This window comes from Dryas octopetala, chromosome 2 (genome assembly GCF_963921425.1).
Source record: "Dryas octopetala chromosome 2, drDryOcto1.1, whole genome shotgun sequence".
Lineage (NCBI taxonomy): Eukaryota > Viridiplantae > Streptophyta > Magnoliopsida > Rosales > Rosaceae > Dryas > Dryas octopetala.
The window spans coordinates 17,920,851-17,940,705 of NC_141367.1; positions in this window are offsets into that span (position 1 = coordinate 17,920,851).

The window sequence follows — 19,855 nt, forward strand, 5'->3', positions numbered from 1 at the left end:
CCCACCACATTTTTTGTCATGGTGGACCCATTATGAGTTCATGTTATTGGTTGTGAGGACAAACTTGTACTTATTTCTGAGTGACCAAGCACTACCTTATCGCAAATTATTCTTTGTACCCAAAAAATGTTATCGCAGTTAAGTATATGTTATCAACTATTGTATAATGCTCTCTCTTTATATGTATTCTAAAGTTTGCATGTGGGTGTGGCTTGTATGTGGAGTTAATTACAAGATGGATTTGGGAAATGGGACTCATTGACTAAAGCCCAATGGCCCAATGAAATGAAATACTTTGGGAACCGTGAAACACTAGTAATTGCTTCTGATTTTTTGTCGAAATGATAATAACGGTATGTATTTTGAGTTTCTTCCATTGAAGCTACAAATAAACTACCACTTTGTTTTCTTATCTTTTTTTTTTTTTTTGGGGAGAAAGACGACGAGAATTCAACTCTTATAGTTAGTGTAAGAAAATAATCAAATAAGTATATGTTATACTGTTTGAGTTATATAAAAGCCCCCATTTTCTTTTTTTTCTTTTTTTTGGGTTACATTGAAACAGATGAAATCTTTACCTACACTAACTGAACTTATTTTCTCACTCTTTCTCATTATTTGGGTTGATCCAATTTTCGTTTTCAAATATGGCAAGAAAGATGAACAAGGGAGGGCTATAACCAAGGGTTTAAATTTCGAAAATTTTACCGAAATTTTCGATTTGAGGGGTCGAAATCGAAACCTAGTTTTGTTAAATTTTCGGGATAATTTCGGCGAAATTTTCGCCAATGATCTGGTTTTGGACTTTTGGGTTTTTGGAGAGGAGGCTGGGTTTTTGGAGAGAAAAAGATGGTTTTGGGAGAAAAATGGGGCGGTGGCAGGGGGGAGATCGAGGGAGAAGAGGAGGGGGCGGCGGCAGGGGAAGATCGAGGGAGAAAGAGGAGGGGCGGCGGAAGGGGGCGGCCGGGGGGCGCGGCAGGGTGGGCGACAGTGGAGGCGTGGCAGGGGGGAGAAAGTGGTGAGGGTGAGGGTGGGTTGGTGATGGATTGGGGAGAGAGAGAGAGAGAGAGAGAGAGAGAGAGAGAGAGAGAAGAAAAACAGTGGAGGCTTGCTGGAGACTAGGGGGAAAAGAAAGGAAAGGGAAGAAGGAAAGAAAAAGAAGAAAAAAAAAAAAAAAAAAAAAGAAGGAAAGAAAAAAAAAAAAAAAAAAAAAGTAAAAAAGAGAAAAAAAATTAAAAGGTTTAGAGTTAATTGGGGTTTGAGGCCTTTGGGCAATTGTAAAGAAAAAAAAATTGTTTGGGTTTTCATTTGGCTTTTTTGGAGTTTCGTTTAGTTGTTTTTAAACCCTAAATTTGTAAACTCTAATATATTTCTATATAAAAAATAATTTAAAATACTCTAAATAACCTAAACCCTAATATCATATACCATATCCTAGTTTGAGGTTTTTGGGCAATTGAAAAAAAAAATGATTTGAGATTTCGTTTGGCCGTTTTGGGGTTTCGTTTAATTGTTTTTAAGCCCTAAACCAAGAAACTCTAATACATTTTTATATAAAAAATAATTAAAAATATTCTAAAGGGCCTAAACCCTAATATCCTGTACGATATCTTAAATAATATAGAGTATAGATTATAAAGTATATAGAATTTAGTGTATATATTATAGAGTATAAAGAATATATTAATTTTATTTATTCATTATACTAATTTTATTTCACAGTATTTACCTTTAGCGCGCATTATATTCATCTTATATCACATGAAACTTACTATATAATTTGGTTTCTTCAATGTTTTTTATCAATGTAGTAGATAATATGTTAAATAAATATATAGTAAAGTTTCATTCAAAATTTCCATATTTTTATAGTAATTTTCATCGTTTCCGTTTAATTTCTGTCGAAATTTAAAAATCTTCGAAATTTCCTCGAACCCGAAATTTTCTCGAAACCCGAAATTTTATTCCTTGACTATAACAAAAACCATAGAAATTTAAAAGAAAAAGACTGTTTTATCTATAGTGTATAACAATTATTAAGAGCACATATATTGGATGTAGAATGCATATTTTATAGAGCAAATTACAACTTACACCTCTAAGGTTTGGAGGGTTTCACAACTTGCACCTTATTGTTTTAATTTTTTCAATTTAGTACTTAATGTTTTGATTTACTCACAATTGACTATTGTCATTTGTCTGACTGTCTAATCAGACATTAATTTATGACGTAGCAGTTGCAGGTCCTACATTTTGTTGACTTGTAAGGTCGAATAACCTCCCAGACTGCCTCATAAGAAGTGTTTTAGTAGTTTGATATGAATTTTTGGTTTTGAACGACCTCTCAAAATTTATATCAAACTTGATGTACTGAAAATACCTATTAGGCCTTATAGGTTGACAAAAATATGGGATCCGCAACTGTCATGTCATCAATTGATGTATAATTAGACAGTAAAAATTATGACAGTAGTCAATTGTAAATAAATCAAAATATTAAGTATTAAATTGAAAAAATTAAAACTATATAGTGCAAGTTGTGAAACACTCCAAATCTTATAAATGTAAATTATAAATTACTCTATTTTATATGTCTATCGACTGTATTCCCTTCTTTTCTGGTTTGAAAATGGAAAAGAGATAAAGGAAGGGACTTGGGAAAGCCCCACAAGACAAAAGTCCCTGTCTTAACATGAGCCACATGAACATGAGCATTTCACCTTCCATTACTTGCTATACAGGGCTGCTGCAGCTCCAAGCAAACAGTGGGATATTCGTATCCATTATTGGATGCTATCATTTCTTTATTTCTTTTGGTTTCTTATTTATCTCTTCTTCTTCTTTGTCATTATTGTATGAGTTTATGGGGGTGGCATGTGGGATCCTTAACATGAAACAAGTTAACACTTTGAGTTGAAGTTTCTTTTGCATTTAATGTTTCTTTGGTTCATCTCCCTTGTTATAAGTGGCCTGCTTTTTTTTTTTTCTTAATTAATATATAATGTCTACACATCCCTATATGTGGCTTTGTCACATATAGTTCATATCAATCATATCATGGGGACAATGAAGTATCTATATATGTGCCACTAATCAAAATTCATAGAAAAATCTATATATGGTATGTGTGTAGTAATTATTACAATTTTCCACGCCTGCAAGCATTAAGTAGCCACATTTGTGTAGATTAAGGTGAATTAATTTGTTAGTGGCCAAAAAAAAAAAAGGTGAATTAATTTGTTAAATATAAAATTATTTTGTTAACTTATATTGTGAATTAATTTTGTAAAATAATTTCATTTTGTTCACCAGACTATTATACTTGTATCAGTTTGATTTTCAAACTTCTAATTTGAAAAATTAATGACTCTAATTTTTTAATTTTACCAATTAAAATTATTCAGTCAATTTACACATTTTTCATCTAAATTTTTGTTTGCATAGCATCATGTGTCAATCACTTGTGATCTTTTTTTAAGGCAAAATGGTATCTTCCATTTAAATTTTACCTTTTTTCCCTCTTTCATTTCCCGCTAAATTTAGATGAAAAATGTATAAATTGACGGAATAATCTCAATTAGTAAAATTAAAAATGTCAGAGTCTTTAATTTTTTAAATTAAAAATTTAGAAACCAAATTGATACAAATATAATAATATGAAAAACAAAATAACATTAATCTCTTTATATCGAGATGGAAAACATTGACATTACAATATAAAATTATTTAGATCTTTTAAGTTATTATTAATTAATTTTGAGTAAAATATTCTAACTTCAATACAAAATTGACTTCTTTTTCTTTCTCTTTTTGTCACTACGAGAGATAACACAACATTAGCCATTGGCAGAGCCACATAGGCACATACTCGGGGGGGGGGGGGGGTGGCAATTGACCTTAATCGGTGTTTTTTGTATGCCATTATCGGGGGGGGGGGGGGGTGGCAATTGACCTTAATCGGTGTTTTTTGTATGCCATTATATTTGAGTTTAGATGCAGCTCTGTCTCTTTCTTTCTTGAAATTTTTTTAAGAGATAAAGAGGCATCTTGTTCTTGCAAAGGCAAATTCTTGACTTTTTTCACACGAGATTTGTTAAGCTTGTTTGAAAACTCATAATGTAATATTTCATCGCTCTCTCACATTCTGCATTAAAAAATTCTTCAAATATTAAGATCTTTATACATAAGATAAACAAATAATAATGTAACGGAAGATCCTAGAGAAATTTTCTCTAAAAGACCTTAAAACTCAAGGGAAATAGAAAAATGGAAAACTTAATTCTGATAGTTGTATTTCAAAATAATGATAATCTGATGCTAATCCAGGTTACAAAAGGGCCTAAAAGTAGATATACTCATATGCAGGTTGAAGATGAATTAAAGCTAGGAATAGTCATAAATTACAGATGCATTAATGACAATGTAGAGAGATGCTCCACTGGGGCATTGTCCCATACAAGATTTATCCTGACAATGTATGATTAAAGGCATGAACCTATTGTGCTACATCAAGTAGCGTGAGGATTCTTTCAAGTCTAAAAAGATCTATTTGACTTGTATTCAAGATTAACGTAGATGAGATGGATGAGATGCACAAGTTCATTAGCATTGCTTCTGGCAAAAACCCAACTGGCATGACTGTTACTATAAAGTATAAAATGTCATTCCATTTGGTTGTAGCCTTTCTAGAGATGCGACGTCCCTAGAGAGATGCTACGACCTTTGTTTAATTGGCCTCTCTGATCTCTCACTCATTCTCTCCTGTTGAAACCCTCTCTTGTAGTGTTGGTGGATTCTCAAGCTGCAACATGTCCCATTTAAATTCACAACCCATCTCAAATTCCAAATTAGATGGCCCTATGCTGCTCAATTCTAGGACATATCAACCCATATCTGCACTTAATTAGCAAAATATATATTGAACATTATGAAAATAAAAAAATGGTCTTAATTAGGTTCAAAAGATGACAGTTTATCCAAGCTAATTAAATTTTTATAGACTAAACTCTTAAAATCTCTTTCGATCGATACTATATCGGTGCCTAACTTATTAGATCTTAATGTTGAAACATTTTCTTCTTGTTGTGGAAGATCTTTATCATGATTAATTGAGTTGGTTTGTGGAATTTTTTGTCACAAAATCAAACATCTTTTTGAATACATTGGTTTTAGCACAAAATCATGGGACATCAACATTCTACAAGTCAAAGCTACGCCCAATATTCCACTACAAGTCTACAACTCTGCAAGCCTGCTTGGCGACACCAGACCATTTACTTCAACTTGTCCCACATGTCCACCCCCATGGTTTTTCTTGGGTTCAAACCCCAATCAACTACCTTCTACACCCTCCAATCTGCTGACGTGTCCAACCCCCATTGGCCAACATGTTAGGAACATGAGGGACCATGGGACCCTATTGTGAGGACATGTCAATTAGACATTGGCCCTACTACTAGCAAAGACCAACATGCTTTGCCCTGCAGGCTGTTCTTTACCCACACTCTACTACTACTACAACAACTACTGTAGACATTGAAAACTTTTCCCTCTAAACTTGTCAACCATTTCTGAGAGTATATACTTCTTTTTAAAGTCACTTGAACAAGTTTCATTTAAGGAAACATTGATGCACAGTGTCTTCTTCTAGGACACTCAATTTGAAAGAGGTGTGCCTGTAAAACACAAGGATAACTAACATCTAATTATATATATATATATACCTTAATTTGGATTGTGTTAGACTTTAGACAAACTAACAAACTAGCAAAAGTTTACCTCATATATTGAAGAATTAGCATTTTATTTCTAAATTGTCCAATAGTAGCAAAAAATAGAGATTTGCGGGATCTTTGGTTTGGTGTGTGCTCTGTAGGTCGTTAATTGGTAGATAGGCCTTAGGTTTGGTGTGTAAGCCTTAGGCCTTAAGTGAGTTTTAATTGTTAGTTTTGTTTTTTTTTTTTTGCCAGGATAATTGTTAGTTTTGTTGAATACTTTTAATAAGGGGAATTTCCAAAACAAGAATATTAATCAAACACAACCAACTATTCATATAATGTATATGAAACTTTATATTGTCAAATGTCAAACCCCTTTTATATGTAAAAAATTTAAGTTGTCAGGATATGGGCCAATAATGTATATCAAATTAACATCATTTTTTGTCAAAAAATAATCGGAAATAAATAGAAAATGAGGGTTGAAAGTTTCAAATTTAAACAAAACAAAAAAATGTTTTAGTTGTCACGAAATGACTGACAATATATGAAGCTAATAATAAAAACTATAAACAAGCTTTCATTTGGAAACCCATTTTCCTATAAACAAATCACAATAAATTATGAATTACCCCTGTGAATCATCCTAATGAATCAAATCCCTGCATTAAGAATATGGTTGCACGCTGCATTTTTAATACAACAATGAGTAATGAGTTCATAGAAGTAAGCCCTGAAATACTTTGGCACAGCTCACAGCCTCCCAGTTCCTGAAATATTATATATTGGCAGATTGGGCTGAAATCTGAATATATAACAGCAGTTTTTTGGCTTCGATTAATCAACAGCACATGGGAGGAATTTAAAAACAATTGTTGCCAGTGAGAACTGGCAGACGATGTTGACATTTGAGAGATGATCTAATTGGCAAATATTATTTTTTAGTGCGACTGTTAATTGTTTTTCTTTTTTATATATTAATAATACATTATTCTACCTGAACCATGTTCTTGCTCAGAAGTACACATATCATCAATCAATGACATCTCTTAAATAATGTGCAGGTGGATGATCATTATGAGGCTGTTTGATTATAAAAGAGAGAAAAATTGGTGAGGTTGTTTTTTTTTTGGGGTCAGAATAATGAGGTTGTTTGATTGAGTCAAAAAGATAACAAAAAGGTTGAAACTTTGAGGGAAAAATTAAAGGGATAAGTGTTTACTTTGTATCAGTTTATTTTTTAAGTTTTTAATTTAAAAAATTAATGTCCTTAACTTTTTTAATTTTACTAATTAAAGTAATTTTGTCAATTTAATCGATAAATTGATACAAGTGAAAGGTACGTAACTATTATTTTTTCCTCAATAAAAACTCTTACGGATGAGTACTTGACTTTGTGTAAACCAAACTTTGGATGAAAAACGAGCAAATTCACAAAATTATCTCAATTGACGAAATTAAAAAAGTTAAATATTTTAATTTTTCAAATTAAAAATCTGAGAAATAAATTGATACAAATGCAATAATTTAGAGAACAAAATGACAATTATCCAAAAAATAAATAGAACTTAATTGATTATTTATTTCAATCATTTGTCTTCCAAGATTTTCCTCTCAAGTTTGTACTTATTTTTGAGTATGCAACACTGTCTTTATAATATTATAATAGTATTATTCGTTACATAAAAATAGTAATATATTATGTAAAAAGTTACATATAATATTACTTTTTATCTAAAAACGTGTAATTTTTGGATTTCACTTGAGAGAAAAATCTTGGAAGACAAATGACTGAAATAATAAATCAATTAAGTCCTATTTATTTTTCCCTTCAAAGTTTCAGCCTTTTTATTATCTTTTTGACTCAATCAAACAACCTCATTATTCTGACCCAAAAAAAAAAAAAACAACCTCACCAATTTTTCTCTCTTTTATAATCAAACAGCCTCATAATGATCATCCACCTGCACATTCTTTATTTATTTGTTGGGTATGTACATATTATTTAAGAGATGTCAGGGGTACTTAAAAATGAGTACAAGTTTATTCTCATAATTAATTACATGAGCTTATAATGGGGTCTACTATTAGAGAGAAGATGGTGAGCCCCATTATGAACTCATGTGATTAATTATAGGAATAAATTTGGTACTCATTTTTGAGTATCCGAGTATTTTCCATATTGTAATGTGCTCTCAGCATTTCATACAACAAATATATAGGATTGATACAAGTGAATCAAACTTGTAAAGAAAACTAAATAAACAAATGCATAAGTATAAATCTATTTAGTAGAACATTTTCATATATATATATATATATATATATAGCATTTTCCTTAAAAAGAAAGGAAATTAAAGGAGGGATCTCTCTTGTTCCAGTTCAACTGAGAAGGGTGTGGAGTGTGGACCAAGGTTTTGGGTGCAATCATTTACTATTAAATAACGTATGGAATATGGATATTCTGATTTCTGGCCCAAAAAAAAGAAGGAAAAAAGGTATGGTTACCTTTCACGTATTGAATCTATTGATATTTGATACACAGCTCACATGATTGCGAAGGCTAGGCATGTTCCTGAAATTCCATAATCATTCTCCCACAAAGCCACAAGAGTCCTTAAAAATGAATTCCTTGTATTATTTAGGTAACTTTTTAACACAGAATTCTGGTTTGTTAGAAGAAGAGGAATGCCAGCTACATTTCTACTTTCTCTTTTGACATTTTTTTTTATTATTTGTATTTTATAGTTTAATTTCATAATCATAACTGTTCATAATTTAAATTACTCTTTAAAAAGATTATTTTTATAAAAAAAATCAACCAAATAAAAAATTAGTTAATAAAATAATTAGGAAAAATTTAGCAAAAAGATTTCAACTATACTTCTATTTTCAGTTAAAAACTCGCTTTTATTTGGTACGATAATATTAATAGAATTGATTTTTTTTCATACAATAATAGAAACGAATATTAATATAATTGATTTTTTTCATACGAAAATAGAAACGATTTCATTCATTATTTGTTGCTTATTATGCTATCTTTTTTGTCCATTTCTGCAAGAAAAAACAACCTATCTTAGAATTAAATAAATTCTTATAATTTTTTGATAATATTATTCAATTTTTTATATAAATAAAAAACATCAAGAGAGAAAACATATGAGAAAAACAACAGACAAGTAAAATTATATACAAATATTTTTAGAACAACGATCAATAATAATATATCAAATGATTTAATAGAGTTAATATTTTCTACTATCTTATCTCATCCGAGTGTACTACTTCCTCAAATAAATAGTGCAAAATATAGTCACTAGAAATAGTACAAAATGGTAATTGATTGTTATTTTTTTTGGTACATTGTTTTTTATTAATGAGAGAAAATTACAGATTTAGTTTAGTTATTTTATACTTACTTCAATTTTGGTCCACAATTTTTTTTAAGTTCTGTTTTGGTCCACTAATTATTGTACTTGTTCAATAAAGGTCCAGATTTGTTTTCTCAAATTTGACATTTCTTTTACCCTATCAAATCTCACCCAAATTCAGCAAACATATACTTGTTTTAAAAGTATGCATTTTTTCTTTACAACCATATAAAAATCATTCAAATTGGAGTTCTAAAACTCAAGATAATTGACCCCAAAGTAGGGTACCCGAAACTGTCAATTTTTCAAACTTTACCCAATCTTAATTCTCTTAAATTATAATACTCAAAATTTATTTTTATGACTAAGAAATGATGAAATATAACTTATATTTCAATTATTATACTTCATTATAATTGAAGAAAACAATATCCAAAGAATTTAAAGTCACAAATCTGAATCTTTATTGAACAAATGAAACAATTAATGAATCAAAATAGAACTTAAAAAAATCGTAGACTAAAATTAAAATAAGTATAAAATAAGTATACAAAATCTGTAATTTTCTCTTATTAATAAGGGTTTATTTTATATTTAGTACCTAAACTTTGACCCTTGTCTTAATGTGGTACCTAAACTTTTATTTGTCCCAATTGAGTACCTAAACTTTTATTTTGTGTCTAATAGGTACCAAAATGAATTTTTGTTAAAATTGTCAATAAAAATTAGGGGCAATATAGTCAAAGTATATTTTAATTATTTTCTTTATATGTTTAAAATTATTAAAAAAAACACACAACAAACAAAAAAAATTAAAATTAAAAAATAAATTTTTTGAAATGACTATATTGCCCCTAACTTTTGTTGATAATTTTAACAGAAATCCATTTTGGTACCTATTGGACACAAAATAAAAGTTTAGGTACTCAATTGAGACAAATAAAAGTTTAGATACCACATTAAGACAATGATCAAAATTCAGGTACTAAATATGAAAAAAACCCCTATTAATAATTTAAAAAAAACCGTCAAAAAGAACTTAGAAATTAGACATGTCATTATCAACTATCAAGTATGAAGTGAAGAGATTCCATGAAAGCCAAAAGTAGGTGATGAGAGATTGAGAGATCTTTCATTACATATGGGAGATTGGGAGAAAAAAAAAATGGATGGACTAATGTATTTTGGCATTTTGTTTTTGGCCTTGGCTTTTGAAAAAGCAAACAAAAAAAGAGAGAGAAGTTTTGGGACGCTAATCCCGAGACGCAAACAACGCCAATCCAAAAGCGAAGGCGTGCGCTCCAAAAGCACCCTATTCTTTACTATTCACTGTTTGACAATTCCCACTTCCCAAATCCCAAACGGGAGATTTGATGTTGCCGTGGGTCCCCCTGCCCCTGTGGGTCCATTAATTGTCAAATCCCTTTTCTTCTAATCCTACGTTACCCGCTAATTTAAAAATTATATTTATAGATCTCGTATTTCCGTGCTTTTTTTAAGACACGCGGCGTTCTCTGTATGGCGGAGATGTTGGCGTGCGTTTACGTCGGGCGCTGTGAGCCAGTCCCTTAAACCTGCCGGGTTTTCAGCTGATTATTACAAATTTATATGCACGCTCGCGGCTCGCTAATCGCTATCCGGATAGGATAATCCTAAATATAACAAAATAAAAATATTTTGTTCTGTAATAAGGAAAACCACACCATGTGGGTAAAGAATGCCGGTTAAAAGAGTAGTCTTAGATATCTCATATTTTTATAGCATAATTTTATATCATTTTATTTGATAACTTATATGGCATTTATACATTGGACACTAAAAAATAAAATAAAAATTTAAAATAAAAAAAATCTTATTCAGTCAAATAATGGCACGTAAGATGATATAAAAATGTGATAAATATAACATTATTCTCGTTAAAACTCTTGCAACTAGTTAAAATAGTGAGAAAGAAATGATAAATGAAGAAAAATTAAAATAGGTTAAGATTCATTAATTTCCATCAATTATATATAATAAAACAAATTACGAGTAGTCTCATATTCATACTTAATAAATTATACGCTGTCTTTTTCTTTTAAGCCCAAAACTAAAACTATACTCAGAAATATGTTCACGCAAAATAAATTAATTGCCGATTTATTTTGAAATTTTTGCGTCAAGACGTTCGAAGGCTCAAAGTTAGCGTTCAAATGTGCATGATAAGCATTTGAATACTCGATATTGAAACTACAACATTCGAAGTTTAAACTAATATCAATCAGTCATTGCATTATTTATCGTTCCATCTTCTATTTATTATTCACATTATGTGGCCATGCATAATTGATAATGACAATACATCTTGCCTAAAGATGATCATAGTACTACCTAGGACTGGGCATCAACCCGTCTGAACTCGGCGCTCCCGCTTCCACCGACCCGTCCGATCACTAATGGGCCGGTGTCGGCCCGCCCTCTTCCACCGACCGTCAAAGCCGACCCGCCCGCCAAGCTTCCAGCCACCATCTTCTCAGGCACTACAAGTCTGCAACCACCTCCATTTCCGTCATCATCCACCTTTATTTCCGCCACCAACCACCTCCATTTCTGTCACCGTCCACCATTGCAGCACAAGAACCACCTCCATGAGCCACCATTTCTTAGGCAAGCCACCTTCTCGGCCAACCCATTTTCTGACCGTTTCCGACCCGTCTCCAACTAAGTACCGAGCCGTTTAGTCGAAGATGGTTTGGGCTCCCACCCGCCCTCGCCCACCCTTAGTACTACCATTTTATTTGGTGCCCAATTAAATATCATGTCAGAGGTAAATTTTTTTTTTACAATCGTTCAAATGTCTAATACAACTAACATTTGAACGCTTATTTTTTATTTTTATTATAAAATTGTGACTATCATGCAATCATATTAAAGTTTATAAAGATTTAAGATTCATAATGATTTAGAGTTTATAATTTAAATTCTTAAAATTTAGAGACCACATTGTGGACGTTAAATAAAATTCAAACATCAACAAACAATAATAAATTAATTTGTGACAATCATAAAATTACAACTTATGTAATTTTTGTACAATCGAAGTTCAATATAAATATATGGGAGCAGATTCGTAACATTATATTTTTGACACATGTTTTCAATAAGACTCACTTCATATAGGATTTCAATGATCTAAACTGACTATTTTTTAAGTCTTCATAAAAGAATCATTCTTGCAAAATATTAAATAAATTGGAAATCATTTACTTACAAAGATTAAATGGTCAACAAAATAAACATTTGAAATGTAGATTATTTAATCTTATATGATAAATGGTTTATGATTTACTTAATTTTTTAAAATGATAATTCCTTAATGAATACTTAAATATAGACAGTTCAGATCGTTGAAATTATACATGAAATAAGCCCAATTGAAAAATTGTGTAAAAAATAAAATATCATGGATCATTTTCCTAAATATTTTAGGTGAGCGTTCAAATGTCCGAGCTTTCAAAATCCAAGAGTGGACAAAGTTTTTGCCCCAATTAAATGGACAATTTAAAAAAAAAAAAAAAATTAGCCACCGATCTCATGAAATTTACTATTTGGCCACCACCATAGCCGGGGCAGGCCCTACCACCCACCTCTTTCCTCCAGGAAACACGGCATGTGGATCCACAATTCCACACCATGACACCAATGGCATTGGTTGAGATTAAAAAATAAAATCAATTTGCTTAAGTTTATATTATAATATAAACTTTTTTTCCTTTCAGCAAAAGTAGTATAATATAAACTAGAGTACGGTGAAGTAATAGAGTGAATTCATAAAATTTGAAGCAAACCAAGAAAAAGTAGTGTTTATATAAGCGGTCCAAAAATGAGTTATATATAGAAGCATTCACAACTTGTGTAATAAATAGTCGCACGTCTTTCCCACACGTGCATGCCCTTTTTTTTATTTTTTTTTATTAAGCCCACAAGTACAAGATAAGTAGGAATTTAATGTCATTTCTACTTATATTATGAAAGGAAATGTCATCCACTTTTTTTAATCTACTTTCTTTATTAATCGTATATTTTATTATTCTCGTTCTACGATGTATTTTTATAATGAAAATTGTTCATTTTTTAGATAATTATATGAAGATCAATTATATATATAAAAAATCTACTAAATCGGAAATCGTTTAGTCATGTAATCGTTATCAAATTGTTACAAAAATCATCTGTTTATTTTATCACAGTTATAAAATCAAATAATTTCTGATTTGGTTAATTTTTTTTAGAAATGATCTTCACAGTTAAATCTAAAAAATGAATAATTCTGATTATGAATTTACACTGCAAAATAAAAATAATAAAAGACAAAATCGGTAAAGAAAGTAGATTGGAGAAGGTGAATAACATTCCTCTATTGTGAAATAACTAATTTGGTTGTTACGAAAATATTGTATGTGATTGTAATATTACGTGACATGCTAACATACATAGTATTATTACTATTATCAATTCACTTAAATTATAAAAGTGTACAAATTTTAAAGATAAGTAGTGATTAGAGACAGCGGTGGACAACTTGTAGTGGCAGCAACCAAGTCTATTTTCGGGGATTTCTCGGTGGATGAGAGTCATGAGACATAGAAAATGGCTGGGATTTTTGGTTTGCAACTTGCTGAAGATATGCAGTTAAACAATGTCATTTTAGAAATAGACTCTTCTAATGTTGTGCAGCGAGTCAACAACCGACAGCCTTCCTTTGCAGCGGATGGGGTGATTATTGAAGACCTTAAAGATCTCTTGGCCAGGTTTGACAATGCACTATGCATGCCAATTCTGACGAAGAGACTCCAATATTGTCACTCATTCTTTAGCACATTTTGCTTTGTCTAACCATATATAGTTGCTATGTATGGTTGGATGCGGACTTCGGACCTTCTTGGCTCAGGGCAACTTTGTACCATCATTAAATAAAATTCTTATTTTATTTAAAAAAAAAAGAAATTGTTTAGAATTTAGAATTATAGATATTAATAATTGTATATGTGTTATAATTTGAATAAATTAGTAACGTTATATCTATATGTTACATGATTGTATGATCACATAAAAAATTTCTTCGTTGTTATAACTAGACAACGCAAAACAAACTTACATATATTTTAGGAGTTCATATTTGATACAGTATTAATATGTCATATAATTATATTTAATGATGAAAAATTTACTCTCTCCTAGTAGAAAAATGAACTATCAACATTCAATAGTCAAGAAAAATTTGCAGCTATCTGATGGTTGTCAAATTTCGATATAGAAGGAGACTAGACTATGAGAATCATGTCCTATCCTAACTCATGTCTCGGCTTGGGTCTATAAAATGGACTGGGTATTTCGGACTCATGTTCAAAATGGTAACCTAGTGCAAAATCTTATTAGATGTTTCAAACATGAATTAGAGTTGTTGTCCATTTTAATTGAGTTTATCATGCTCACTAGCTTCGAAACCTGGTCTAGAATAGAAAAAATTATATGGTATAATCGATATACCGTCACGTGGTATAATCAATCCAATGTGTAAGGGTATTATTGGACAATGTGTTTATATTAATATGGTATAATATTAATAACATCCACTCATATTATAACAAATAGAATGGTTATACTACGTGTCAATATAGCGGTTATACATAATAATTTCTCCTAGAATAGGAGACAAGGAAAAAAATGTTGAAAAAATTACATTAGGGTGCCTAATTTAATTGAGTCCTTTGGAAGAAAATGGGAGGATATAAATCTTTTAACATTTTTTTTTTCATTAGTAATAGCAACAGTAGAATGTTTTGTCAATAAAAATTCCCTTTACTTTTTCTTTATGGACTAATATATCGGATAGATTCTGGCGTTGATGGTTAAAAGAGATATGGGAAATAAAGGATAAGAACAAAATTTCAAGAATATTTGAATTGGGTAGATCAGTAGATGCTGAGCTCCTATGTTTCCTCTCAATACTTGGGAGTGTGATTACAGCTATATATTTCCTTTAATTTCATCAGTATGTAGCAATTGGAACTTACCATCAATTTTTTTTCTTACTCAGGAATGTAAGAAGAAAATCTTGAGTGGTTGTCTTCTTATTTTTTAAATTCATAATTTTTTTAAGGGAAATGAAGAGAGTTGGATGAGTTGATGTCCTAAAGTTCATTGACGTGCACATTACAAATCAATACAAGCACATCATTTTCTATTGTGGGTGAGAGAGACAAAGAAAAAACCATGAAGGTGAAATGCTGTATATTTTTCTTTACAAAACAGGAAGCAAATCACAATTCACAACAATAATATTCAACCAACATCTCGTTACTTATTATAGTCGTTTAGCTTAGAGATTTCCATTAGTGATCTATCTCATTTATTCATTTGCCCCCTAACTAATTAATATTGCAATAGGTGCCAACTTATTCTGCCTTGGAGCCCCTCAATCAATACCTTATTTAGCAGTTAGCACTAGTGCTAACAACATTATTATTATTATTATTATTATTATTATTATTATTATTTTATCTGAATTATTATTATTGGTTATGCATTTGCGAACCTTTATGGTGTGTTTGGATGGAGGAAAAAAACTCGGAATTTAAACAAAACTCAGCATTTAAAAAATTACATGCTCTAATTTCTTTGTTTGGGTCAATAAATACAGAATTTTGTAAATTCTAGGTGAAAAAAAACTTGGGATTTGAAGGCTGTAAATTCCAACTTTAAATTTCACCTAAATTGGTGTCATTTTCAAAATTCCAATTTTTACAAAAGAAAAATAAGTTTTGTCGATCATGTCGACACTACCACCACTGCCGCCAACGTCACTACCACTAACACCACCGCCGCCGCCACCACCACCATCACCACTATCACCACTATCACCACCACCATCACCATTACCATCACCATCACCATCACCATCACCATCACCATCACCATCACCGCCGCCATCACCATCACCATCACCGCTTCCACCACCATCACCGCCATTGTCGACACCACCACCACCACCATTGCCACCGCCACCGCCAACACCTCAATTTTAGCCGCCACCATTTCTCCCACCGCTTGTGGGCCATCACCCCTACCAATATGGTCAACTCACCATAAACATCATTTTTATTGTTGCCACCATTACCATCACTCTTTTGAATTGATGCATCAAAAATTAAAATTACCATAAATTCTGTATTTAAACTCCATTATGTTTACATGTTATACAAACAAGAGAATTTACATATTCTAGAATTTTAAATCACATCGTTTTAAATTCCGTCATTTGTGAATTCTTAGTAATTTCAAACTACTTCATCCAAACGCACCATTACATACTTCAAGGTTATGATCATTTGACATTTCTTTTGGTTTGGGGAATGGGGTCAAGCATGGGGGCAACGCTACAGGTTGAATGCTTGGGATTTTGAACAATTCGTTTGCTTTGAAGAAAATTATTTGGTTGGATAAATTCTAATGTTAGGCACTGATAAAAAATGTTACCCTAAATAATTTAGACTAGCTTGTGGCACTTATAAAATATATAGACTACTTTAAGTTTAGTATACATAGAGTGCCCAAAAAAAAAAGTTTAGTATACATAAATCATCAAAATATGATATCACATTAGCAATAGAGTGTTTTACATTTATATATATATCACCCAAATTTTGAGGTCATTTACATTGTTATTTATAAAGAAAATTTAACCACATTGTCATCTGATCAATATATATAATGGGTATTTTATTTTCTTAAGACATATTTTGCTACTTATTTTATTTGAGTCTTACTTTGTTGATTCTTAGAAGACGGAAACCCTAAGTTTTTAATTCATATGATAATATGGTTCACGATTTTTAAAATTGGCAATGTGGGAGGATCCTCCGATTAAGTTTTTGAGTGGTATATGTGTAAAAATCCCTAGAATGTAAATTATGTAATTGTATTGAGTACAAGATAAATGCATTACACAAGTAGCACAGTGCAATAGGTTGGAAAATGAAGAATGCAAGAAAAAGGCAGAGCTGTCAGAAATCCCAAGTGCAGCAGCCGACATCGTTTGCCACGTCATCAAGTAGCAGGGAAGGTTTGTGAACAAGTTTTATACCAAAAAAAAGAAAAAAACAATTAACAAAAACTTACATATTGTAAGTTTGCAACCAAAGTAAAGTGAAGTTTTTTAGGGCCAATTTGGTATTACTAACTTACAATGAAAAAAAATAGTTGTGAAGTAAAGTCAGCTGTAAAGTAAAATAGTTAAGTATTTAGTAACCTATATTTTCAAAAGTGATGTGAGTGTAAAATACAGTATCAAAGTGTTTGGTAAATGTTAATATAAAAATGTTGTGACTGTGTATAATTACTAAAATAAACATGATGCTGAAAATACATTTCACTTATTTGTATGGTAAAAATAAAATGTTTTTTTTTTTACTTGTTTTTGAAATTTTTGACTACAAATTTTATTAGCATTAATTTTTCTAAGAAAAACATTATTAAATAAGTATGCCTATTATTTTTTTAGGTATATTATAATTTTAATCGCATAAATAAAATATAATAATTAATTATCATAAAATAAAATATAACTAACAATGAATATATTTTTTAATTTAAAATAAACAAATAAAGATTATAGAAATCAATAAGGGTATTATTGGTAAAATAAAATATTCATTGTTGCTGTGAGTCACTGCAGCTTTCAAAAGTACCTATAAACCTGTTTTTTGTTTTTACTGTGTGGAGTTGAGAATTGTGAGAAAAAACAGTTTTTTATTTTTTTACCAAACACCAAAACTGTTGTAGGTGTTTAAGAATTGTCATTTACAGCAACTTTTGGGTCCTCTACCAGCAATCCCAAATCGGCCTTAATTTCCACTTGTACCTTAGTCATGATTATCAGCTTAAATGAGGCGATCATACAGTGTCCAATTGCATGTGGGATTGTGAGGTCGGCAGGCTTGGTTTGGCTCTCTAAGCCAATAATAGAGAGCCACCTTTTTTTGTTTTGGTCAACTGAACTGAAATAGTGAAATTTGAGACTACACTACCGTATTACCTATTCCTATGGTGACCCATTTGCCCCATTTCTATTTTCTTTTCTTTTTTGTAAATATTGTTAATTACTGAATGCAATGAACCCATTACACTTTTTCTTGTCTTTATTTAAGGAGTTTCCATTGTTAAACTTTTTTTTTGGTCAATTCTCAATGTAAATTTTCAAGCAACCACATTGGATACAATGTCTTACCACCCTTAATTTTCTATCTAAATAGTATATTATAAATTCAAAACTTCTCTCCATCTTATGTAAGATTTAGTAGAAAAACTTAAAAAACATTATAATTCTTAAACTTCCAATAAACATTCAAATAAAGAAAGAAAATCATGAAGACAAGAAGAAGATTTGATACATTTCATCACATATATTCATCAATTAAGTGTTTTGTATGAGGCAAAAATAATATTAAATTTGTTATCTAACTTGTTTACTAAATAATATAACAATATACATATATGCATCTTACTCACCAAAAAGAAATGAGCCTAAGTATGTCTAGATTTGAATCAATGAAACTCTATTCATTATTTGAAGAACAAAATTTAATGAATAAATTGCTAATCTCAGCTATAGTGACTAGCAAAATAGTAAAAATCCAAGAGAGTTCTGTTCGTACGACTAATCATTTCGGCATAACGACAAGTCACACAAGGCCTAACACCATGCTGTTTGGGCCTAGACCCAAAAGACTAAGCCCTTCCTGGGCTCCTAGCCCATGACCTCCTAGGCTCCGGCCTCATGGGCTCCGGCCCCCTGGGCCCCGGCCTCTTAGACTCCGGCCTCCCAAGCTCAAGCCTCCCGGGCCCCCGGCCCGTGTCAATTCACTCGGATCCTCGACACCGGTGCCACGTGGTGCTCCTACAGTGCAAGTCACCACGAAGGACACGTGTCGTCACCGGATTGGTTGACACTCTTCCAAATGTACTATAAAAGAGGTACCTTCTTGTCACAAAAGGACAACTGAAATCATTATTATACTATTCACTCACTCTGCTCTCAGATCTCTCTGAACACTGACTTGAGCGTCGGAGGAGCTTTGGCCGGCACCACACCGGTGCCCTTCCCGCTCACTTTTGTGTACCTGTGCAGGGTGCTTTGGATATCATTCTCTCTCATTATTCACCAGTCGGACCCAGCTACCCGTTCCTGCCCCACTTCGACGTGTCGTCCACTCAGTGGTGGGTCAACGGGCCTACGTGGTTCGACTCGACGTTGACTGCTCTACCATTTTTTAGCATCAACAAGTTCTTAAGCCAAGAAGGCAAAGAAGGCAACTGCCTTAACCCTGAGTTAAAGACTTTCAAATTTTTATGCACTTCTTATATACTTATATAGTACATTAGATTCAAGTAATATATATAAAGGATTAAAGGCCCCATTATTTTATTTACCTCAGCTCTCAAAATCTCATAACCAACCTTGAGTCAAACTATAAACACTAGTTCACATAAAGTACCATAAAGTCAGAATAGCATGTATAGTGATGCCAAATATAACAGATTAGTTGCAACTTGCAAGGTAGTAAATGCTTATTATTAACAAGAAGGTTAAAGATGGAAAAATTATGTGTGTAGATTAATTAGCTTATGCATTTCATTAATCAGTGATGTGATCGAGTCTTGTGATTCACTAGTATGGCATTTATACAAGCTTCAGTGATTTACGACCACAACAACTTGTCCCAT